Source organism: Nilaparvata lugens, chromosome 2 (assembly GCF_014356525.2).
Source record: "Nilaparvata lugens isolate BPH chromosome 2, ASM1435652v1, whole genome shotgun sequence".
Lineage (NCBI taxonomy): Eukaryota > Metazoa > Arthropoda > Insecta > Hemiptera > Delphacidae > Nilaparvata > Nilaparvata lugens.
In genome coordinates, this window is record NC_052505.1 from 64,673,050 (window position 1) to 64,699,864 (window position 26,815).

At 33.2% G+C, this 26,815-nt stretch overlaps 1 protein-coding gene across 2 annotated transcripts in view; it reads left to right on the forward strand.

Annotated features, from left to right (window-relative positions):
• Positions 1-305: 305 nt before the first annotated feature.
• The window catches only part of LOC111047722 (serum factor response D), a 282,522-nt gene continuing 256,012 nt past the window's right edge, over positions 306-26,815 (forward strand). The window contains exon 1 of one of the 2 annotated variants that reach the window (XM_039422459.1): positions 306-671. The gene's annotated coding sequence lies outside the window, so the exon portion shown is untranslated. The remainder of the gene's footprint in view (positions 672-26,815) is intronic. The other variant, XM_039422461.1, reaches the window with a different exon arrangement.

The following is a 26,815-nucleotide window of genomic DNA, read 5'->3' on the forward strand; positions in this document are numbered from 1 at the left end:
CAACTGCACCAACGGGGCTGGAGTAGTTTGGCAAAGAAGCTGGATTCACTTTTATCAGTCAGCATTCCGTATAAACAACACCCATGCTGCCCATTCAACCAATCCTGTTTGGAGTTGATAATATAGCCAGACACGAAAGCTTGGCTTGAACAACCTGAACACTGAACACTGAAGAACCACACCGCCATCCTATCAAGCAACCGGTCTCTCGCCACTGACCTAGCGGCACTCCTCTCCCACTCTATCCCTCTCTCTTGAGTCCCTCACCAAACGAGGCCTCTCTTACTCTTTTCCCCGTTCAGTCAGTAGTGGCCCGACTCTCGCACAAGTCGCGTGGTTCTCCACTTTCTCGAAACACACCACCAAAACATAACCTCAAAATAAATTTCGGCACAAACAAACAAGTGATAAGTGATTTTGGCGAAGGATTAGGTGTGGGGGTGTCAGTGTCACCCCAGTTTGTGTTCTTCCCTCAGTGAGTGTTTCATTGATTTGACATCAGTGTTTAAACCATAAAACATACACACACATGTGACTCAAATTAAAATTTTATTTTAACATTTATTGGTGTTCCAAGTGTTGTTTATAATTGTTTGATCAGTGCGACAGGAATATCTGTGGTTGGTGGACTGCACAAGCTGCTCCCAAAGCCGACGCACTCTTCGAGCAAGGTAGGTCCGACTAATGAACATGAATTTATACAAAATATCTACAGTATTAAGCTTATGTACGGTCGTTGATCTGTGAGTTCGTAACCTACCTGAAACTAGGTCCATCTATCTCTAATCACATCTCACATTTTTCCTCCTCGCATATCCGAGCCTTCATTTTCTTGGAAATTTACAAATTGATGTGAAGTTTTACAAAAAAATATATATTTCTCAATCGATGATTGATTTCTTAGTTCGGAAAGACCTGAGACGATAGGTATATTTTCATCTCTTATCACCATCCATCCACTCTCTCTCTCTCACACTCTCTCTCTCTCTCTCTCTCTCTCTCTCTCTCTCTCTGCAATCGTAAACCTTCGCAGCTCATGCGATCAATCTAGCAAATAAATTTGATATTTCAAAAATGAATATATATATATATAAATTCAGTTTGTATTTCTATGATCAATTTTCACTGCTATACAATCCAATTTTTTATATCAGTTTCATTGATTCCATTTCAATAGTAAGCTGCTCTGACATATTGCTAGTTATTATGAATTAGTGTATGAGCTTTAGTTGTTATAATATCTTATTAGTGTTCAGCATTGTAATGTACATAAACAAATACTTTTGATCATCATCTCTCATTGTCCCCACTAAAGCCTAGGATTCATGTCGGCATCCTCCCCAGCAGAAAATATATAATTTTTTCAGAGCGATCTGTAATTGTTGTACTGCAAATGGCACGCACAAGCTGCAACGCAAGCCGACGCGATTTTCGATCAAGGTAAACGACCTCCTCCCGTGGTTGTCAATGACTGTTGAAAATTAAAGAGCTCGCTTACCCTGACAGTTTGCTCTCTCAATAAATGTCAATTTCATAAGTTATCCGGCAACCTATTTAAATGCCTACCGAGTAGTAGCAATCACCCTCATTCATGCAAGGACAGTGTCTGTATTAAAATGTTCTTCACCGGAGCGAAAATCTCTGAACAATATTCCATCCAGAAACGTAAACATTTTTTTAAACATTATATCATGGCATGTTCGAGTTTTGATTCTACGTTTCTTCCCCCGCCAATCAAAATAGTATCCAAAAGGTACCGGCATGCTCCGCTCAAAATCATTTTTCATATTTTTTTATTCATAACGTTCAATCTAAATGCATCTTAGGGGGAAGCTACAAAATCGAGTCACGTGCTGAATTTTCAAATTAGAATTTCGACATAAAAGACAAACCAGTGCAAAAACTATCTGGATAAGAGCAACAAACAGAAGCAATTTATAAATTATAATACTCCGTTAATTTTCAATACTCTCACAATTTTGTAATTTTACAGTAATTATAAACGGTTGAAATTTCTATGATGATTTAAGAGTCCTGCCACACCCAATTAGTTTAGTTCTGTTCAAGAAGTCGATCTGAATGAATGAAAATGAAAATGAAAATACTCTTTATTAGGCGGAGTTAGGACTAGAAAGTCCTTTCTACCACTCAACCTTAAATCCTTGATCCACTCAACCTTGATCTCTACCGATCAAGAATTAAAATAATTTTTGAACTAATCAAATATAAAAAATCAAGAATAGATAATACAAGCTTACGTGTGGAATTGTAGATATAAGCGAATTTTTTATAAGAGAGAGTTTGAAACCTGGCTAGTAGAAGTTTTGGATACAACTCAAGATTAGACTCAGCCCCCTGGAAGGATGGTATAGAAAATAAAATATGCTAGAAAAAGTTTGGTAGGTTGAATCATCCGGGTGCAGGTAGAGGATGTCGAAGCAGAACGGTTCTAGGATTCATTGAAATTATGTGAAACGCTAAAAGGTACGACACCTTGTAAGTCTTTTGTGGTAATTGTGAAACCTCGAAAACTGAGGGAGTAGTTCTTGTGAATTTCAAGCATTGTTCCGGAATAGAATGAGCTATTTTGGGAATGGTTATTGGAGAGTTTTTCCTAGAAGTAAGGATAGAATCAACTACAATAATAATAATGAATACTATTCAATAGCTGGATAGTCCATAGCTGAATAGCTGAATGGTCTCCAGCAACCATTGAATAGGAATGTCATTGTAGTATTATAGTATCTTATATACCTTGTGCAGTATATTAATGTTTTACAGTGATACGCACAAAACTGCATTGAAGTGGAAAAATTGATGAGTTTATTTGACCTACAATTCTATGAGGGTTCCGAACTACTAGGAATTTAATATTTTGAATTCAGTACCAACGCCAAATTAATGATATTTAGTGATTATCGATCAGATTGTATCAACGCAATAGTACAGACAAGCTGAAAAAAGTGCTATTTTTTTGGAAAAATTAGAGAAACAGCCAAAACGTGTTTTCTAATTTCGAAAGATTGTTGAATAAATTGAGCTATCTGAAGGATGACTAATCTCATAGAATGATAATATTCCATTTCATCAGTCAACAGTTACAAACTCATAAATTCATATTTCCCTATAATAGTATTGTAGACTATTAATAACTTATAAGGAAATCCCAAAAATGCAGGAGAAATGACTAAATTGCCCACTGTTATTGAGGTAATATCCTCACTAGCATGTCTTTCATTGTCATGTTGAAGTTTTCCAAGCACTCTTTCTAAATAGTGTTCATTGTAAGTTTGAAAATCTCATTGAATCTATTTTATTTTTAAATAAGTCCATTCAAATCTTCGAAGAGCAAACATGTTCTGGATATTCCAATATCAGAAGGGGAAGATTCCCAGTATGGTTCTCAACGGAGAAAAAAGAATATATTTTCCAGTTTGGTTTACAGCCGGCTTCAGGCTAGTAAAATTGCTCCATAAAATTCACTTGTTACACACACATAAATTTTTGGACTTGATTGGAAAATTTGGAGATAATGTTTTGCCAAATACCGATGTGTGTGGCTTGATTCACTAAGTCTTTAAAGACTGCACACTATTAAAGACCTACTTATCTCCAAAATTCAACGTATCATTCAAAATTCATCTTGGGTAAGTGAAAGAGGAGGGCTCTTATTGCCTCAACTTCGCCCACATCACTTTTATTGTAAAGTATGAATAAATGTAATTTATTTATCTATCTATCACTGCCGTATTAATTCGCCGAATACGAATTCGAAGACGAAGTAGCAATACGAATACGTTAATTTTCTTCAATGAAGAACATGCGTGAAAAACCTGAACGTGTAAAACATGGTTGCAGTGAAATCAAGTGGTCTCTATGATTCCTGCATAGAGAATCGACTGTTAGAGAAACTCCAATTTTATAATATTTAATTTTAATTTATCGCCATTGGAGAGTTATAAATTCTTTGACTCCTCCCAATGTAGCTATAATACTTGGTTCCTTCTATTTATTTGCCACTATAAAAAATGTCAAGAACAAATTGAGAACTCATATACTGTATATTATTCATTATTAGAATTACATTTTAGTCTAATTAAAGGTTTCTTGTAAGTATTTTAAATAGTTCCCATTATGTTGTTCAACAGTTGTAAACAATTATGTGTTAGGCTGATTGTGTTTGTATTCTCGAATTTACATGGTCAATGGCGAGCCATTACATGTCATGTGTGTGAGTGAGACAAGGAAGGAATGATTCACAGAGTTATCAATGAGGTTGTCACCGTTAGCCTTTAGAATAGCCTTTCCAATGATAACGCCCGAGAACCAGGAAACGCCCTCTTACCTAACGAAAATATTCACATCTGGATCTGCTACATAGAACACATTTTAGTTGTGTTAACTGTTAAAGCTATTTTGTAATTGTATCGACTAATATTGAAGTTTGTAATCTCACGTACAATAAAACAGAATTTAAATTTAACCCTAAAATATTCTGTTCCACTCGATCAACTTTGATCACAATATGTTTTTCGACAATCACAGGAAAAAGAAATACAAGCATCCAGTTAGTTAATAGTGGTCCCCGACAGTGGAAACGAATCATTATATTCGATACATTATTGAGCCATGAGTGTAACTGAACGACTTTTGAGAGTGGAAAACTACTCAAGTTGGTGGGCTACTCATGTCATTAAATCTGACTCACGAGCTTCTTAGTGGTAGGGGTTGAATATTCCAAAGATATTTCCATATTGTTCAGCATGTTTCAATATCGGTTTCTTGCGATGTGAATAGGAACAGAATTTAATGAAATTATAATCAATAACATTAATTCGATGTTTCACTGACTCAGCAATATCACAATAACATTACAATTCAGTTTGACGAGCTGTCCTCATTTAAAAAGCGTTATACAAAAAAAATTGCCGTACAGTGCTAGCAAATAACTACCAAATAGAGAAATTTGGACATAAATAGAGTATCTGATGATCATAATTACATCACATTCAATCAATAGTGTCTACGAACGGTGACCTTCGATTTTTTCAGCTATTAAATTATGATAAAAATATTCTTACTAGTGAATCAGTTAATGTAGAAAAATTCAAATCCTGACTATTTTGATCTAGAGTAGGGTACAAGTATATGGGTGAAAACCATTTTTACATTTTTCATAGAGTAACAATTATTCATGGAAAGTATATATGATATTATCAACACTTCAACATTCATTTGTAATAGTTGAAAAATTACTGCCTCAATTTTGATTACTGTCGAGTAATTTCAAGTCAACATAATTTCAATACTTTTTGAAGTGCTCAATTGGAGAATCCTTCAAGTCCCCATCTAATCTGAATGGAATAATCCGCGGGATTATATGTTGTGAAACTAATGGGCTTGATATAAACATGATGTGCGTCCTCAGTACAACTTGGACAAACAACATAATATACACATTAACAGAGAAAATATGCTTAGCTTCAATTTACTTGACTAGTGTATGTATTATTATAGGGACAGTTTCTTTCTTCCTCCAGAATCGGCAAAGATGCTCACAACCACGCGTGAGTGATCCGTGAGAATCGCATTCTCTGCCTACTTATGAGAAAAGTTTATTCTCTTTTGTTGCAAATTTTACTGTTTTCTCTGTAGAATTTCCCTGTAGTTAATGTGAAGAATTTATTTCAGATACTATATACTACATTATTACTCTGATAACTTACTATATCGAGGATGAATAGTAAATCTTCGGCTGGAGATAAATTTAAAGGTATTTCTGGTATAGATAAATTCCAAAACATTATCAATAACTTTACTATCAATTCGAAATTACTTGTGACTTAGACATGAATTTATTTTTTTATTCATTCATTTAATCATTCATTCAATAAATTATGGTGATTTGATATGATGGCATTGATGATGCTGATGATGATTGTAATTAACCTTATGAATACTTCAAGATTTACTCAATATTGCCGCTGTGAAATTTGTAATTCAATTTTCAGGGGATGATGAATATATTCTAGAATGATGATGTGATCATGTTCACAAATATTGAAATTGCTCAGTTATGTCAGATTCCAATTTTGAACATAGAAGAGCATTTCAATGTGCGTTCGGAAAGAAGGGAGGTCAAAATAATGATACATAAATATATAATGATAATGTCTGTGAGGTGTTCATCATATAATTTTGGGTTGATGGACTTGTTCATTTAGGGAATAATGTCTGATGTGGCTGGAATGGAGCTTAGTGTTTGAAATGGAAGAAATGAACATTCCAATGTGAAAAGTAAATAATCGGAAAGTAGGAATCAGGAATGCTCGCTGAACAGGTGGACAGACCAGGTGACAGGAAACTTGAAAAAGTCATAGGGTGGGTGGAAAAGAATAGAAGGTAGAACTTTGAGGGATGGAGAAAGACATTTTTGTTCATTCTCAAAACATTGACTTGCTTGAGTTCATGCGAAAGCTTCTTGAACTGTTTGAATCCTCTTTTTGGTTTGTTTAAAATTGCAATTAATTCAATTATTGATAGTCTCAATAATTGAGGGAGCTGATATTATATTAATTGAGGATATGAGCTTCAGTCATATCGAATGTGGGTTGCACTCTCTGTTTGATTCGATTATGTCTTCGATATTGAATTACAGTAATAGGAAATTTAAATCGCAATATTGGATACGATTTAATTGTGTTTGATAGCCCTTAGTTCTGTTTTAATATCCATCGTTATGCAAGGGAACTCACTTTCGAAAAAATCTAAACGTTATACAATAATGAATGTCAATGTTGTATTTATTCAGAAAAACTTCCATAACTTGTTTTATCATCAAACTTTGAGTGTTCCAATAAAAACTGAGTCTCTTAATTAACTTCCAGAAAACTTACACTAGAACCCTCAATTCTTTCACGAGTCTTAAAAAGATGAAGGTTCTTCTAGAGATATACTCTGAGCAGAAGCTTCCTTCGAGAAGTGGATCTCATCCACTTCCAGGAAGAAAAGTCTCTCTCTCAGCAACTCTCTCATCGTTTATTAACTTGCGTATTATCAGAGTTCTCGAAATATTTTTTATTCTGTGCAATCCAATAATGTTGAAAACCGTACAATAATTCAGGGCAGAATGCAGATTGAACCCATGACCGTGATGGATAATATTCGAGGTACAATATAGCAATAAACGAATCATTTGATCCCATGTGAGTGATATTCTGAAGCTGAACCGTTGTACGCATTCTGATTTGCTGATTACGAAAATTACTACTATAATGAGAAGCAGTGCTATGTAGCAGGACTAACCTTTTAACATGATTGATTACCAGCATAAATCCGACTAGGTCAGAGCGGTCAGCTGTTGTAAATGTAGGTTACCTACGCTTGAAAATTGGAGACAACTTTCAATGAAAACATTCAGTTGAACAAAGGAAACTGTAATGAGCGAATTTTTCATATTCATTGCCATCAACATATTGAACACATATAATAGAAGATACAATTATTCATAATTTCTAGACTCTCTTAAGCAAACAGGGTATTTGCTCACATTTATCAATCTCATATGAGATGACAATGAAGAGCATTTTATCATCGATGGAGAGATAAATCAAAATCGCATTCAATTTATTATGATTCATTATCAATATATACTGTAATTACCTTGAAATTGGATAGAATCCTGCATTCGATTTCGTTTTCCATTTTAAAATTTATCAAATAAAAATATTGCATGCGTTGAATATCAATATTTACTGTTCCAATGAGATGTCAATAAATTATTTTTGTAGAAGAAAACCATTATACCCTTTTGTACTGTAATATCCCTTATGGCTCACAATAATCATCTCAAAGGAAATTAATGCAATGCGAATAGAATCGATGTCCAATAAATTCAATTCAATAGGAATAGAATTTATGTTGAAAATGAAAACAAATCAATAATATTTAGAAGTTACCACAATAATCATCTCAAATAGAATTAATTCAATGCGAATAGAATCGATGTCCAATAAATTCAATTCAATAGGAATAGAATTTATGTTGAAAACAAAGCAATAATATTTAGAAATTACCGAAATATGTTCTTGATTCACTCACATGAAGACTCTTATTTGCATCATCCTAATAGTTTCAAATGATCATGAATTTCATAGTGTGGCTGACCTAGGTCCATCAAGGCAACCTTGAACCTTGACCTACAGTTAAACACTTTTCATGATTTGAAGCTTTTCTGCTTCATTGTCAACCAGCCTTTAGCACTAACACGAGGTGTTTTTAAGTTGTTTCAGGGCTTCAAGTAGTTTGTTTGACCGTGATCTTTGCCCTGTCATTGTATCAATTACTGTCGCATATGTAACTTTTGTAAAATGAAGCTTGGGAATATGACAGTAACACAATAATTTTAAAAACTATCCAAACCATCTTTTTTAGCATGATAACCCACTTTCTTTCTTACTTATCCTTCTTATACTGGGAATATTATTTGAAACCAGATGACAGTTAGGCTAGTTTCACACTCTTTCGGTTTGTTTCGTTTTCGGCAAATTCCGATAAGTGTGAAACGGTAATTCGGTTTGAATTCGGTACCGAATAGAAACCGCATAGAACCGAACGCCCACTTCACTCTAATAAATTCCATCAGGTTTCAATTCGTTGCTAGCGAGAGGCTTCTTTCACACACTTTCGGTTCGGTTCGGTTCGTTTCGTTTTCGGCAAATTTCGATAAGTGTGAAACGATGATTCCTTACCCTATTACCATAGGTAAGGAAAGTATTGCTTTCCAAAAAAATTTAAGGTACCCTAATTTCATGTTTTCTATACGTTTCAAGGCCCCTTGAGTCCAAAAACATGATTTTTGGCTGTTGGTCTGTGTGTGTGTGTGTGTGGTGTGTGTGTGTGTGTGTGTGTGTGTGTGTGTGTGTGTGTGTGTGTGTATGTATGTGTGTGTGTATGTGTGTGTGTGTATGTGTGTATGTCTGTGAACACGATAACTGCATTCATAATTAACCGATTGACTTGAAATTTTAAACTAAGGTCCTTATACCTTGAGGATCCGACAATAAGAAATTCAATAAAATACAATCCAATATGGCGGAAAAAATGGCGGATAATTACTAAAAAACCATGTTTTTCACGTTTTTCTCGAAAACGGCTCTAACGATTTTTTTTTTCAAATTTATACCATGGATAACTATTTATAAGCCCTATCAACTGGCATAAGTCTCATCTCTGGGAAAATTTCAGGAGCTCCGTAATATTCTTGAGAAAAATGGCGGATAATGACTAAAAAAACCATGTTTTTCACGGTTTTCTCAAAAACGGCTCTAACGATTCTCTTCAAATTCATACCATGGATAGCTATCTATAAGCCCTATCAACTGGCATAAGTCTCATCTATGGGAAAATTTCAGGAGCTCCGTAATATTCTTGAGAAAAATGGCGGATAATGACTAAAAATCCATGTTTTTCACGGTTTTCTCGAAAACGGCTCTAACGATTTTCTTCAATTTTATACCCTAGATAGCTATTTATGAGCCCTATCAACTGACATGATTCTCATTCCTGGGAATATTGCAGGAGCTCCGTAATATTCTTGAGAAAAATGTCGGATAATTACTAAAAAACCATGTTTTTCTCAATTTTCTCAAAAATAACTTGACCGATTTTTTTTCAAATTCATACCCTGTATAGTTATTTATCAGCTCTATCAACTGGCATAAGTCTCCTTCCTGGGAAACCAATGGAGGGTCCACCCCATCCTTGGGAAATGGACTTAGTAACCTCCTTCTCGTGCATGAGGTAGGTAGGTAGCGCAGTTCATAAAAAGAACATATAGTCGAGATATTTCATCTGTAGAACAACTTTTTTGACGACTTTAAAAAAATGACGACTGAAAAAAATAAACGAATTTTACAATTCACACAAAGAAAAAGTACTCTGAAAACAATTATATATACACATAATATACTGACAGAAGTCTGATCGTAGTTTCAAATATGAGCAAGGAAAGTTGTGTGAGTGTACCACACCAGATTTTTTGTTTTTATTTTATCGTCATTATCTGTTTCAAAATTTTCCAAGTCAAAATCATATGGTCGATTCATTTCTGTTAGTCCACAGAAACATTTTTCTCAATGAATAGTTTGTTATAAAAATTTGAAAGATAAAACTTAGTGAGAAATTTTATTTTTTTATTTTTCCACGAATATTACATGATTTCATCAATGGAGAGAAGAGATGAAGTTTTTTATACCATGTGTCAAAACAAGGAACAAATTTTCAATTAAAAAAATAATCTCACTGAACTTCCAAAATTAACATGATAAAAAGAAACTATTTAAATAATTCACAATTTTTAATTAACTTTAAAATTTTGTTGTTCAAGAAATAACATCTTACAATTTGACACCAACTGTTATATTTAAATATACTAGCATGAACTGTGAAAATCCAAACACAGCTGTGTTTGAGAAGAAAATACCCAATTAGAACTGTACGAATTAAAACCTGACATGTATAAAAGCCTCATTCGTTTTCGGTAACGAGACGAACCGAACCGAATGAAACCGAAAGCGTGTGAAGCTAGCCTCACTGAAAACATCATACTGGACCAAATTACATGTGGTTTGTTTGTTTAAAGGACAAGTTTAATTTTTATTCTTATTTTTTTATTACAAGATGTATAGTCAGTTGAGTCAAATATGTCTCAATGAAAACATAATATATGGTATCTCTCGAGTCTTTATGAGAACTCTACTACTTTGAATTAATTGCTATTATATATAAGGCGATGGGAAAATTGAAAATAATCAGGCAATTCTTGGTGCCTATATGATAAGGAATTCATATCCTGAAAGTGTGAAAATATTGTATCGTGCACGTTTTGTGGAGGGGGGGGGTTGAACTCACCTATAATGATCGTTGGTTGATTCTAATTATTTTTTGTAATCTTACTTCTGACAAAGTCACATCTTTTGTGAGATGACTCTCCTATTGCTTCAACGTGATCATATCTAGAATAATTTCATTTTCTGATTGCGTTCAAAACTGATCACATCACTGCCTATTAGAGAATAAATTATAAAAAATTGAACTCTGATTTTTCCTTATGAACTGTACATCACCTTTTTGAACTGGTACCCATCTAAAGAATTCATGCGACAAGAAATCATAAAATTTTTATGAGGTACTCCTATCTTCTATTGAGCATGTGATTCGATAAGAAGAAATTATGACCCAGGAATAATTTATTGTCACAATGGAATTTCTGTTTGTGAGTTCAAAGTTGATTTTGCAGTTTGAAGTGTGTCGCAGATGATTTGAAGAGACAAAGTTTACGCTATGCACCATTTTTATTCATGCATTCAATCAAAAAATGCAAAGGTTTGAATTTGAATAATAATTTCTGCGTGACAAAATGATATTTGATAATATATTTGAGATTGTATGTGCTCTTCAAAATAAAATTATAGTTAATCATTTATTGTCTGAGATCTATAAAATTAATGGGCATGTAAAATGTAATTTCTTCTTTGATTCAGACAATGAGAGTTGAAACTGAAATGAATAGCTTGGAGTTTCTACTAATAAAGATTGCCGGCTTCCAACAAAAAATCTCTGTTGGTTTATTCTCATTTCCATGATCACGCACTACTCTATTCATTCTTGAAGTACACAATTCATGATTTACATGTGATCAGTTCATCCAAAACAAACTTTTCCTCTCCCGAACTTTGATAAAAATAATCGAGATGAGGTTGTGTCCAGATTTATTGATTCATTTATGAATATTCATCATGTACGAATTATGAAACTTTATTCTCTTCTCCAAAGTATGGAATTCTCAGTTCAAAAATGAAGGGTAAATACTTGGAAGAACTTGGAATTCAGTTTTAAATCAGGCTGGACTGAAACAAACTTAGCATTATTATTATTTTCCATTCATTGTAATTTTTTTACTAGTAAAATTCCGTGTTTAAGTGCCACCAACCAGGAAAATTACTTTATTTATATTGGAGATTGTGATTACTAGTAGCTTAATTAATCAAATGATTTCATTATTCGACCCACGATCAATCCCACACCACTTTGAATATTCTCAGTTATAGCTATGACAGAATTTTGTTCAACTTATTCCATTGTTTTGTGTATCAGTCACTCACAAATTACCAAGGTATGAGTTAATTAGAAGCGGTCGTGAATTGGCTTACCATCAAGGACACCTGAATCACTTCTATTGACACTATAAATAATTCTGCAAATTTTACCATTCTCTTTGTACTACTTCAAATTTCTTCTGAACGGTACTTTAAATACTCAATGATTGTTGCCAAATCTTTACTTGAAGAAACCAACTACACTTCAGATTACACAAAGAAACAAAAATTAAGCCAAGAATAATACTGTAGTTTCAGTCTACATTCCGGATTGAAATTCATTATAGATTCATTATTTACGTGTATTATAGGGACATTTTGAAAAACGTATAGTTTTAAAAACTATTTACTTTTTTATTACTTAGCCTCCTTACTTGAATTTCACGATAATACTGTATTGGAGAGTGGGGAGATGGGCTATTTTTCACAATATTATTCTATTGCACCCAACTTGCCACACTCACACTCATATTCATTTGTACATTATGACGACGTCTTCTATTTTAAGAAATTGCCTTTTTCGTTTATGTCAGGATCAAAAACCTGACCCTATTCAATGTAATCCGCATACTCTTGAAGATTGTTGCTCTTCCTTGCTCGATTATTCCGTGGAATTTCCAAGAGAACGTGAACGTAGAAGGAAAATCCACCAATGGCCGTGCACAGAAGAAGTAACACACTTTTTATATAAATCACCTTCGTCATCCTTTTCCAGGTCGGACTACTTCCAGTAAAGAGTAAGTTATGTGTGTTTTCCCTTCTCTGAAACGAAAGTCTTTATCATTTCATCAGTGGCAGTGAAAGAATTTTATTTCAATATTCAAGCCAATATCAGTATTAAAGTAATATTTTATAATATATTAAGATAACTATACATATATTTAACAACATAATTAAATGCAACTCAGTTCAATTCATTTTTTTCACATCAGAATACCTATGAATATACTTCAAAATAAAAATCAAGGGAACATTTCATTCTACATAGAATAATGAAGATTATGATTGGAGATTTTCAAGAATCACCTTATTCAATCTTTTCCAGAATGGCTACTCCTGGTTTTTTTCTTTCTCCTAGATGTTCTTTTTGATATCCCATATTTTTTATGGTTTCTGGCTTCCTGATGTTATATAAAATATATTAATCAAACAATTATGATGTCAATATATGAGTATCATATTATAGCTATTCAAAGATTGAATAATAGAAAATATTTCATATTGTATTGCTTTCCATTGGTGTCATGCCATCCTTCAGCATGATTATTCTTAAACACATATAATGCAGTCCTTGGTAAAGATAGTTATCCTCTGGTCACAATAATGCATCTTTGCAAATTCATGTAATGCAGATATAAAAGAGTATCACACTAAAGGTGTGTAATAATATAAAATGAAGAAATTACGTCACTTTGTGCTCAATTTCTGTTAGTGAGTAACTGGAATTAACTATTTCCGTTACTGAATATTCAACTGAATTTACGTGACATATTGGAAAGATGCACATTCCTCTAATATTGAAAATAGTATTGGAGTCAGGCTTGAACCTTTTCACTGGGAAAAATATTTTGAATGTGGAGTTCATTCTAATACTACACCCTCATCCACTCTAAACTCTGATTTTTACATTACACAGTATTTGAAATTAAAGTACAACTTGGGCCTATATGTCATCCAGAATCAGTTTCACTATATTTTTAGTCACACTTGAGCTTTTCTTGGTTTGAAAAAATTGCATTCATGCAATAAAATTGTATATTATTTATTATATATATTTTTTCTTAACCTATCAATTGAACAAAGAAAATTCAAACCATCACAGCACTGGGCTCTGAAGTGAACGTTGATTTTACTGACTCATTGAATCAATTAAAATAATTTCACTTCAAATCTATACAATAGATTTGACATTGCTTGTTCCAAATTCTACCACATTCTTGAACCTCAACTCTAGCTGACAACCAACGGTTCTTCAAGTTGACACTAAACAGAGAAAGTGACTAAAGATAGTGTCGCTCTTTCTAGGTATCTGCCATCAGTAGTTATTGTTTGCTTGTTATAAGTATATATAGATAGATTAGTGGGTAGTTATAGATAGGCAGTTATAGATCAGGTCCTCTTCTCCAGCAACGGGCGTCAACCCAAGCTTTGGATAAACAGTTAACTGCATTAACGATTTCTGCGATTTAATCTATATACAAGTACAATGTTGCACAACACACTCGATTGTATTGAGCTCTAAGCTCTATCCAACACAATGAACATCTTACAAAACTAACACCTTCAATTCGACTTTTTAACTTTGACGCTTCTCTAGTTTCCAAAGGTTGTCTTACTTTCTCACATCAGCTTCTGTTTCGTAAGAGGTTAACTCCACCTATAATTATTATTGTTTCAAGACATGGATGCTTCTAAATGAACTCGGCAATTTCCATTGATTTGTCACTTGAGATTATCTTTGGGTCCTTGAGTCGAACAATTATCTGTAATGACAATTACTTTTTTATGTCTTCTATTTCGTTAGTAGACTTTCGATTACTTTCAAGATAATTTCACTCCTCTCATCCATAATGTTACTGGATTATTGTTTAGAATAACTATTAAAATTGGACCAGCAGTTTTGATGTTTAAAACATCGTTAACATTTTAGATCATGGCCGTTTTCACCCTGAACTCATTTGATCTTGGTTTGTCTAGTCTGACGGTGCATTTTGATACTGATACAAAACTTCATTAATTGAAATGAATTACTAGGTCTCAGACAGAAAAACAAAAATATCTGTCACCAATGGTGTTATCAATCGAAGATATAGATAAGATTATGGCTGACAATTTGAGATGAAAATCAATTTCTCAATTATTTAATAAAATAATAATATTGTATGAGTTTTAGGTTAGGTTCTATATGAACAACGCTTGTCGGCAATATGAATAACGATTAAGCCGAACATCTACAATTTAATCAGATACTCACTAGCAAAATATTTGCATCTAGGTAGCATTCGTTAAGACAAGGACAAGAGGGTTTCGTATATTTATAGCATGCAAAATAAAAGTTATGAATGTTTGAATGGTATATATGAATGTTTATTAATATATGTGAGCAAATATAAAATACAAAAATATAATAAAAAATAAAAAGGAAATAAGACCTAATTTTTCTACGCGCATTGATACATTCTGTACGGTACACTTGAGCCGAATCTGACTATTTACCAATCAGAGCATAGTATTTGCTCGGCGCTAAAAGGTATTTGATTCAAAATCTCCACATGGTCTTTATTGAAATTATAAAAATTTGTAATTGTTGTAGAATGTATGGAAAAATAAGAGTTAAGGATAAAAATATTCAATTTTAAGATAGTAATATGCTCTAGTAATATGGACTATTTGACAGTATTAAATTGCGTCATCGCGGATTATTTGAAATCCACCAATAGGAAAAGATATTCAAATTTTATGCAAATTTAGAGTCGGAAGTATTGTTGAAAGAGAATAAGGGAAGACCAACTCCCCACTTGCTTGCCAGAGACCGACCAAGACGCCAGCCATCACCAGAGCAATAGACGGAATCCCTTATAAAAATTAAATTTTTATTTATTGTCAAAGTTTAAGTATCAAAGACTTTTAATAAGTAATAACCCTAACTCAGTGAAGTCGCACTATGACATGAGTTATTAACTTAAATATCCCCATTGGACAGGACGACAGCAGCCCACCAGAAAGGCACACGAGGTGAATCCATGCTACATCTTTAAATATGTGAAAAATCTTCGCACATAAGTTATTGAAATGTAATTTATAGAGAGGATCGTCAGTGCTATGAATGAATAGAAATTTCATAAAGCTAGCTCGTCGAAGGTATTCCTTAAAAATCAAGCTTGATTTAGACTTAATTGCGCAAGTAATATTAATAAGGGAAGAGTCATATTTAAAAATCTGGTGTGGTACACTCACACAACTTTCCTTGCTCATTGAACTGTAAGCCCCATTCTCAAACGAGAATAATTTGGGGGAATAACATAATGACGATTGGCGGCAACATATTTGAAACTACTATCAGACTTCTATATTTATGTGTATGTATAATTTATTTATTTATTCTTACAAAAATTTGTTTTTCAGAGTACTTTTTCCTTTGTGTAAATTGTGAAATTCGATGATTTTTTAAAAGTCGTCAAAACAGCTGTTCTACAGATGAAATATCTCGACTATGTGTTCTTTTTATGAACTGCTCTACCTACCCAACGTTAGTAGACAGAAGGTTGATCACTCACAGGTGTAAGATTCGAAGTGGTGGGGGGAATGCCAGCGTGACGTCACGTGTAGTAAAAAACAAAGACCTTAAAGATGCATAGACTCACATGCAGCGCTAGTGTCGTACTTGGAATTGAAATCCGCCATTGAGGGGGCAACCCATAAGATTATTACATACCAATGCCACCAATGCCTTTGTGATCTATAGTATTACAAATATGGTATATATAATATCTCATGCTAAAATACCCCAATGACGGCCTTCAATTTCAAGTAAGAGCTATCATTGGGAAGGCATAGGCATTGTGGGTCTATATCTCTTTAAGGTCTTTGGTAAAAAAGTGATAGAGTACCACACTGAGCATAGAGTTTATTCACTGTATCTTCAAATACATCGTCGTTTAATCCCCTCAAGATTGACCTAGAACTTAAAAATTCTCCATACTTATAGCAAATTAATCACTTCGTTGGTCTGTACGTTGCTTTATCGTCGGGGTTACAGTACCTTGTTTTTGGCGGTGAGCTTTTACCGGTTGAATTTGGCTTGACGGCGACGTCCTCTTACGTCCCTAGACCTGTCGTCTGAACGGGTGTCTTGAAGCGGTGTTACATAAAGTTGCGGAACCAAAGGGGTGGTAGTACAAGAAGTTGGTTTGGGGACACACATGAAACGCTTAGCGGTTATTTGAAGAAACAATTATTCGTACATGATGAAGAAACACAATTAAACCTTTCAGGACATGGCACTACTAGAAAATTTAAACTTTAATAAAAAATAAAACTAGCTCCTACATTAACTAATTATATAAACTTGTAAACCTGCCCAAAAAGGGGGAAACATAATGACTACATCTTTACTCTCGTAGTGCTCCTAGCAAAGTGTCCTCCGAAACGTAATCTGGTCTCGCGACTGGGGAATCCCCCCACTACTGTATTTAGAAACAGGTCTCCTATTGGGCGAAGGGAAGCAATTTGACCAATCGTCGCGTGGCTTCTAGAGCCTTTGGACCAAATAGTAACTGCAAAATCGGTAGTTTGTTATAATTTCAATGCTTGCTGTTTTCCAACTTATCGCACTTTATGTCGCGACAAGAAGGCTAAGTTTTAGAGATAATTCCATAATCTACATTCCTCGACGACTCGGAGCCACAATTTTTAAATATCTATCATGGGAAACTCGAAGTCATGGCCGTTCATAATAGAGAGAGAAAATAATTTATTTCGCTAACCCACTTACAATAATGGCTCTAGTCTATTGCGTATTAAATTTACTATTATAACTTGGGAAAAGGCCTGAATTAAAAGGAGTGCTTGGCACACATGCAAAATAAAAGTTATGAATGTTTGAATGGTATATATGAATGTTTATTAATATATGTGAGCAAATATAAAATACAAAAATATAATAAAAAATAAAAAGGAAATAAGACCTAATTTTTCTACGCGCATTGATATATTCTGTACGGTACACTTGAGCCGAATCTGACTATTTACCAATCAGAGCATAGTATTTGCTCGGTGCTAAAAGGTATTTGATTCAAAATCTCCACATGGTCTTTATTGAAATTATAAAAATTTGTAATTGTTGTAGAATGTATGGAACAATTTAATTAAAATAAAATAAGAGTTAAGGATAAAAATATTCAATTTTAAGATAGTAATATGCTCTAGTAATATGGACTATTTGACAGTATTAAATTGCGTCATCGCGTATTATTTGAAATCCACCAATAGGAAAAGATATTCAAATTTTATGCAAATTTAGAGTCAGAAGTATTGTTGAAAGAGAATAAGGGAAGACCAACTCCCCACTTGCTTGCCAGAGACCGACCAAGACGCCAGCCATCACCAGAGCAATAGACAGAATCCCTTATAAAAATTAAATTTTTATTTATTGCCAAAGTTTAAGTATCAAAGACTTTTAATAAGTAATAACCCTAACTCAGTGAAGTCGCACTATGACATGAGTTATTAACTTAAATATCCCATTGGACAGGACGACAGCAGCCCACCAGAAAGGCACATGAGGTGAATCCATGCTACATCTTTAAATATGTGAAAAATCTTCGCACATAAGTTATTGAAATGTAATTTATAGAGAGGATCGTCAGTGCTATGAATGAATAGAAATTTCATAAAGCTAGCTCGTCGAAGGTATTCCTTAAAAATCAAGCTTGATTTAGACTTAATTGTGCAAGTAATATTTATTAATAAGGGAAGAGTCATATTTAAAAATCTGGTGTAGTACACTCACACAACTTTCCTTGCTCATTGAACTGTAAGCCCCATTCTCAAACGAGAATAATTTGGGGGAATAACATAATGACGATTGGCGGCAACATATTTGAAACTACGATCAGACTTCTATATTTATGTGTATATATAATTTATTTATTTATACTTACGAAAATTTGTTTTTCAGAGTACTTTTTCCTTTGTGTAAATTGTGAAATTCGATGATTTTTTAAAAGTCGTCAAAACAGCTGTTCTACAGATAAAATATCTCGACTATGTGTTCTTTTTATGAACTGCTCTACCTACCCAACGTTAGTAGACAGAAGGTTGATCACTCACAGGTGTAAGATTCGAAGTGGTGGGGGGAATGCCAGCGTGACGTCACGTGTAGTAAAAAACAAAGACCTTAAAGATTCATAGACTCACATGCAGCGCTAGTGTCGTACTTGGAATTGAAATCCGCCATTGAGGGGGCAACCCATAAGATTATTACATACCGATGCCACCAATGCCTTTGTGATCTATAGTATTACAAATATGGTATATATAATATCTCATGCTAAAATACCCCAATGACGGCCTTCAATTTCAAGTAAGAGCTATCATTGGGAAGGCATAGGCATTGTGGGTCTATATCTCTTTAAGGTCTTTGGTAAAAAAGTGATAGAGTAACCACACTGAGCATAGAGTTTATTCACTGTATCTTCAAATACATCGTCGTTTAATCCCCTCAAGATTGACCTAGAACTTAAAAATTCTCCATACTTATAGCAAATTAATCACTAATTCTAATGATGTTGTTTAATATATCAAGTTTATTCAACTTGTATGAATAAAATGAAGTTGAAAGTTTTTCAAGAATCTAAACACGTGACACGAAAAAGTTAATAAGCTGGAAAAGCGTTAGTAGACAACGTTATACTATTATAATTTCAGATTAGCCCATAAAAAATCATGATAAACCAATGCATTTCAATAAAACAATAAACCGATCCCGATAAATCCAATGAATTTCATTCATATAAATGCACTGAACACATGCTGGTATCGAGCACATGTTCTACGAGAATCAAAATATCTCATCCCCGAAATTCACAAGCTGATGTATAGCCAAACTACAAAATATAAACACGACCTAGAAGATAAAGAAACCTTAAGGGTTTGAAAGGGAAGGTAAGGAGGTGGTTTTTTGCTTTTATATTGCAAAAAGGTTGTATTATTCAAATGTTTTGATAATTATTGTAAAGCAGAAACAGAAAGCTTGCATGTCAAAAAATGTTTGTGTTATATAATTTGACTACAGGTCACCGTATGATTTTCAAGAATGCGATATTCTGCCTACTCTGTACTACAGCCTACGTCACGGCTGCAGTTCCCCCACTCCAATTGCATTTCAACTAAAATACTATAGATGAGTGACCAACCTTCTGTCTACTAACTTTGCTACCTACCTACCTCATGCACGAGAACGAGGTTGCAAAGTCCATTTCTCAAGGATGGGGTGGACCCCTCATTAGTTTCCCAGAAAGGAGACGCATGCCAGTTGATAGAGCTGATAAATAACTATACAGGGTATGAATTTGAAAAAATCGGTTAAGTCATTCTTGAGAAAATCGAGAAAAACATGGTTTTTTAGTAATTATCCGACATTTTTCTCAAGAATATTACGGAGCTCCTGCAATATTCCCAGGAATGAGAATCATGTCAGTTGATAGGGCTCATAAATAGCTATCCATGGTATAAATTTCAAGAAAATCGTTGGAGCCGTTTTCGAGAAAACCGTGAATAACATGGTTTTTTAGTGATTATCCGCCATTTTTCTCAAGAATATCACGGAGCTCCTGCAATTTTCCCAGAAATGAGACTCATGCCAGTTGATAGGGCTTATAAATAGCTATCTAGGGTATAAATTTGAAGAAAATCGTTAGAGCCGTTTTCGAGAAAACCGTGGAAAACATGGTTTTTTAGCCATTATCCGCCATTTTGAATATCTTATTGTCGGATCCTCATGGTATAAGGACCTTAAGTTTAAAATTTCGAGTCAATCGGTTAATTAGGAATGGACGATAACTCCATTCCTAATTAACCGATTGACTCGAAATTTCACAGACACACACACACACCCACACACACAGACCAACACCCAAAAATCATGTTTTTGGACTCAGGGGTCCTTGAAACGTATAGGAAACATGAAATTGGGGTACCTTAAATTTTTTTTGGAAAGCAATACTTTCCTTACCTAAACTGAGCATATTTAATGATTTCAAATAGTGATATATAATTTAACATTTAATTCTCATATATATATTTTTTACTTTCCTTGTCCTATTACCATAGGTAAGGAAAGTATTGCTTTCCCAAAAAAATTTAAGGTACCCTAATTTCATGTTTTTACTTTCCTTGCCCTATTATCATAGGTAAGGAAAGTAATGAAACGTATAGAAAACATGAAATTAGGGTACCTTAAATTTTTTTTGGAAAGCAATACTTTCCTTACCTAAACTGAGCATATTTAATGATTTCAAATAGTGATATATAATTTAACATTTAATTCTCATATATATATATATATATATATATATATATATATATATATATATATATATATTTACTTTCCTTGTCCTATTACCATAGGTAAGGAAAGTATTGCTTTTAGTATTTGTATTATATAAGTATTTTAAAGCAATACTTTCCTTACCTAAACTGAGCATATTTAATGATTTCAAATAGTGATATATAATTTAACATTTAATTCTCATATATATATATATATATATATATATATATATATATATATATATATATATATTTACTTTCCTTGTCCTATTACCATAGGTAAGGAAAGTATTGCTTTCCCAAAAAAATTTAAGGTACCCTAATTTCATGTTTTTACTTTCCTTGCCCTATTATCATAGGTAAGGAAAGTAATGAAACGTATAGAAAACATGAAATTAGGGTACCTTAAATTTTTTGGAAAGCAATACTTTCCTTACCTATGGTAATAGGGCAAGGAAAGTAAAAACATGAAATTAGGGTACCTTAAATTTTTTTTGGAAAGCAATACTTTCCTTACCTATGGTAATAGGGCAAGGAAAGTAAAAAATATATATATGAGAATTGAATGTTAAATTATATATCACTATTTGAAATCATTAAATATGCTCAGTTAATGTATTCAAATATCAGTATTATTAGCATAATAAGAATCATAGAAGCTCAAGTTCACAACATAAATTATTTATCTAACTTCCACTGACGGCCGAACCTATACCTTGAGATTTTTATATTTAAAGTATCAAATATTATTGGAATATTCGATAAGCAGAAGCGAGTCGAATAATTGAGCTATAGGAATCTGTAAAATGTATGCTGATATTAAAATCATGAAATTTGTTAATTGATGCTATTGAGCAAAGTAATCATTTTAATTGAGCGAGCTGTGATATTTTTCTTGTGTATTTCTCATATTGTTTTTTGCTTTTACTGTTTCATATATTATTTTTTGCTCGTTGATTTCATTGTAATTATATATTTATTGATTGAATGGTGTTCTTTTCATTTTTAATCCTGTCTTCACGCATGACCAATCTTGTACTAGTATTTTTATTTATTATTATTGACGCATTAATAGAAGTATCAACCAACTGTATTCTTCATCGGATAAGTTGGATAAATCAGCGATATACAGTACCGATCATTAAATCTTCAGAAATAATACGTTCTCAAGATTTATTTAAATGGTTCAATCCATTCACTGAAATCAAATTAACTGAAATACAAGGTCATAGTATTAAGTCGAAGCAGTATTGCAGTCTCTTCATGATCTATAATTGCGGGACCAGTCAATCCAGCGGTATAGATTGTCGATTGACAAAGCAGCAGCAGTTTGCAGCGATTGATAGCAGAATTTGGTATAAGCTCACCGAAGAGCTGGTAAGAATAATTGTATGGTATTTTCATTTCAGCAGGTGTCAAGATATAAAAAATATTCAAATCTCATGCTCTACCGACCGATTGCCAGCTGGGCACATGTAACCCCAAATACGGCCTTACACTAGCTGATAAATCTTCAATTTTTTTTCTAGTGATTCACAGTTGGATAAGGTTTTTATCGTGTGATTTCTATTATTCAAAGTTCAAAATATCAATAATTCAGCCAACATGGATTCTAATCATCACAGTCAGTTGAATATTGAAAACATATCATGTTTGAATCAACAAACTAAAATATATAGTTTTTTTGTTTGAAATCGATCAGAAGTGGAGTAATGCAAGTCCATATACGAGGACCATTTTTTTAACCTCCGATCCCTTATCATAAGACACAGACAAGCGTTAGGGGGCGACTCTTACAGGCTTATCATCCCCCAACAAACGCCCTGTGATCGGTGCGGCCAGATCGTCAAATGTTGCCGAGTTATAAGCCCACAAACATGGCCGTCTCACTTGGGTCTGCCGCCAAGTGATATATACGTAGCGTTTTTAGTTTTTCCAAGCAAAATGCAATAGTTCAGCATGAATTTTTTATCAAAAAATTATTCAAGTTTAAGCGGAAAACGTTATTAATGATGATGTTGTACGTGAATGATCTCGGAAGATTTTAGACTAAATGAAATGACTTCCGAAATCGTCGTGATGCATGAGACAATTCGGATTCACAGTGCTGATCCAAACAGCCTCTTCAGCTAATCGAATGGGATGATTTCGATCACCCACCATACAAACCTGACTTGGTCAGTAACTCATATCTTTTTCCCAAACTCAAGACATGACTTTGAGGTCAGAGACCCCATACTAACAAGAAAACAATGCTTTAAAACAATGTCATAGCCCACTTATAAACTTATAACTTATAAACTCATTTGGCGGCAGCATTTTATGAAGAAGGGTTTGCTAGACTGGTCCACTGGTATGAAAAATGCCTCAACCTTCACAGTAATCATGTAAATCATGTTAAGGAAAAAATTACCCGTATTATTTTCATTGATAGGGCTGCGCTCGAACTCTGAATGTAAATACATTTCAATTCCAGCTTTTCTATACATGCTATCCATTTGTGAAAAAAAAGTAGACATTGTCTTTGATTAACACTATTTTGTGTAGATAGCTCTATACATTATTGTCTTAATATTCCATGTTATAAACGTTTCTATCTGACAACAAACATTACTTTCTCCGAATTGAGCAGTTCAAATACAAAAGTTATGAAGGATAAGTTTGAAAAAGAGTCTTTGACGACAAATTAACTGTATATGGATTTTGATTGTGAGTATTATTAGGTGATTCTTAAATTGGAATAGCATTATTCTGTTCTTCAGTACGCATGCCTACCTACATACGCTCTTTATCTTTGAAGGCGCTTTTATCTCGAATTTCTGAAAACAAGGTCAAGTTATGTCATCTACCAACCAGACAGTGCCTCTACGAATATTCTACAACTCACCTATTTACTTGATAGTTGATATGACCGCAAATCATGACTGAAATGTCATTTGAAACGAAACTACCATTATAACTATAGTTTGCAGCCTATACTTTCTTCCGCAATGAACGACAAACCAGGTATCTATAATAAGTAATTAACTCCATCATGATTCAGGAATTGTCGCGATGATTATGAACGAAGTGACGTAGTACAATAGAGTGTTATCAATTGAACTCTCATCATTAAAAACATTTATGCACCTTGCATAACATGGTTATTCAATTTATTGTTTTATATCGGCTCAAAGTTTGCTTGTAGATATTATTTTCTTAGAACACACCCTCACATCATTTTTTTGATTGAGCTATGGAACCAGAAAAATATGTTTTTGGAAATATTCTTTTATAAAAATCGTTAAACAAACCAATTTCTTGTTGGAGTTTGAGATGATGATGCGGTATAAAGATTTCTCACAAATCAAATTAAAAACTAGTATTGCTCACTAAAAGACTATATAACCTATTTATTGTACAAAACTACAAAAATATTTCTTCTGTCCTGAACCCTCAATGAAATCAAGATGAGTCGTAAGAAAGAGGAAATGTTTTTTATGTTTAAATTCAAATACAGTAAACTGACAAGGAAACAAGTTTTAACATCAGTTTCGACGCCTAATATTTGCTTCAATTGGAAATATGGAAGGGATTGTTGATGAAAAACCGTTCGATTCTTATATGCGATAGGTCATAAACCTTGTAGAGTATTAATTATGTAGTGCCGATCTTGTCATTTAATAATGGCTGACAGCTAGTTGTTAGTATTTGAATTGCAAATACTTGCATTTTATATCCACTGTAATATAACCCTGAATATAATATAGGGGTGCACACGCTAGAAACGTTAGAAACGTTTTTGATTACGATTAGAATGGATTAGGACATTGATACATGTAGATTTTATAATGTATTTTGGAACACTTTCACTTGTCTTTGATTTAAAAAAATTATTCTCTATATTAAATCTATTGGTAATTAATTGTACCCATTCAATACATTTTGACCAAAGCGAAGCTGAGGTCTTAGTTTCGACTCGATCGGCTTTTGTCTGTTTGTTCCGCTGTTACAGTCGCAGTTATTGTTCGATTTGGATAGAATTTGGTATGCTTGTTCTTTGAAACAAGGCGCAGAAACGTATGTGTAACGATTTTTGATAAGACCTCCGTTTTTTTTTGTAATTTAAAAAACCGCAGACCAGCCTCCATCGAGAAAGTTACCTTTTTGTATCTAGCGTCTTTGAAGATACAGCAATTCAATTCTATTTCCAATCGTTGACTTTTATACAATAATCAACTTCATATTATAAATTATATTTTCGAACACTTACTTCATACGCTAGATTCAAGTTTATATATTACATCCCTGATTAAGCTGATTTACGACTCACACTGGCGCACAAGGAGTCTTCCTTTTGCCGGTGTTTTTGCCTCACCTACTGTACTTATGCATTTGAGCATAACTCAAATCTTCATTTTATAACTATTATTTTTAATATAAAGGATATCATTTCGTTATTATATCTAATTAAATATATTTAGGTATATTGGTTTAAATGCAGTAGCATTTTATACTTATATTTATTTTTTGTAAAGCTTTTTTGTATTTTGTTTTTGGCAAATAAAATTCATTCATGTTCCTACTTTTTCACCTTCAATATCACCAGCCCATGGTGTCTGGAGCGTTAACATTCACATTGTGGGACCCAGGCTCAAATCTTGTTCCTACCAGTTTTTTGCAGATGATACTAATTGTTTTATCTTATTCTAATGGTATATCATTATGAAATAAATTATTATAATTAGATAGAAAAATTAAATTGAATCATCTTATTATTATTAAATTGATTTATCAAATTAATTGGATAGATTATTTAAAAAAAACTTCATTGTATTGGAATCCAATACTGCAGTGATGTAGAAAAATTTTTGTATGTAATTCGAGTGATAAAATCGAGTTTCACGCTCTTAATACATAAATAACTATTATTGTCTATGTTACAGATAACTCAACTATTCTAGTTGTGGACAATTTTTATCATAAAAATATCAATCAACAACTATTTTAGTTGTTATAGATAATATTCAACATCATAAACATTTCTTTAATCTCTAACTTCTTTTATTCATAACTATCAGTTATTTTAATTATTGTTTAACTGAACTTTCAGTTTGTCAATAATTGTTAATTGTTGTACAATTAATTATTATTAGCCTATTCAAATTGTAAAAGACTCATTTATTTAAGAGAGAAAGCATGAGAATCCCCTATAAACACATTAGTGTTCTGCATCAGTTTATGAATGCAGAATGAATGAATGTAAAATTCTGAGGTGTAGTAGTCTCGCTCGAATTCGCACTGTATCTATGAGACCATAAGACAGCTCATGAAAGAGCCACAAAATAGAAGGATTATCTTCTCTGTGAAAGAGTGGATGAGGTAGCGCATGCGCCTTTAAAAATGTGCATTTTTGTGTCGCTCTGCAGTGTCAAGTCTTTTGTTTTCCTTTTAGTATAAAATATGAGATCGGAAACCGAGTTGTGAGCATTAACATTAGGCATTACAAGACATAACATTGAATCCACATTTCATGAAAAACATCATTAGCAACCTCCTGTCATTGTCACCAATAAACCTATCTTATTTAGAATCATTTTCCGTCTCACTATTGTCTGTGAGACGAT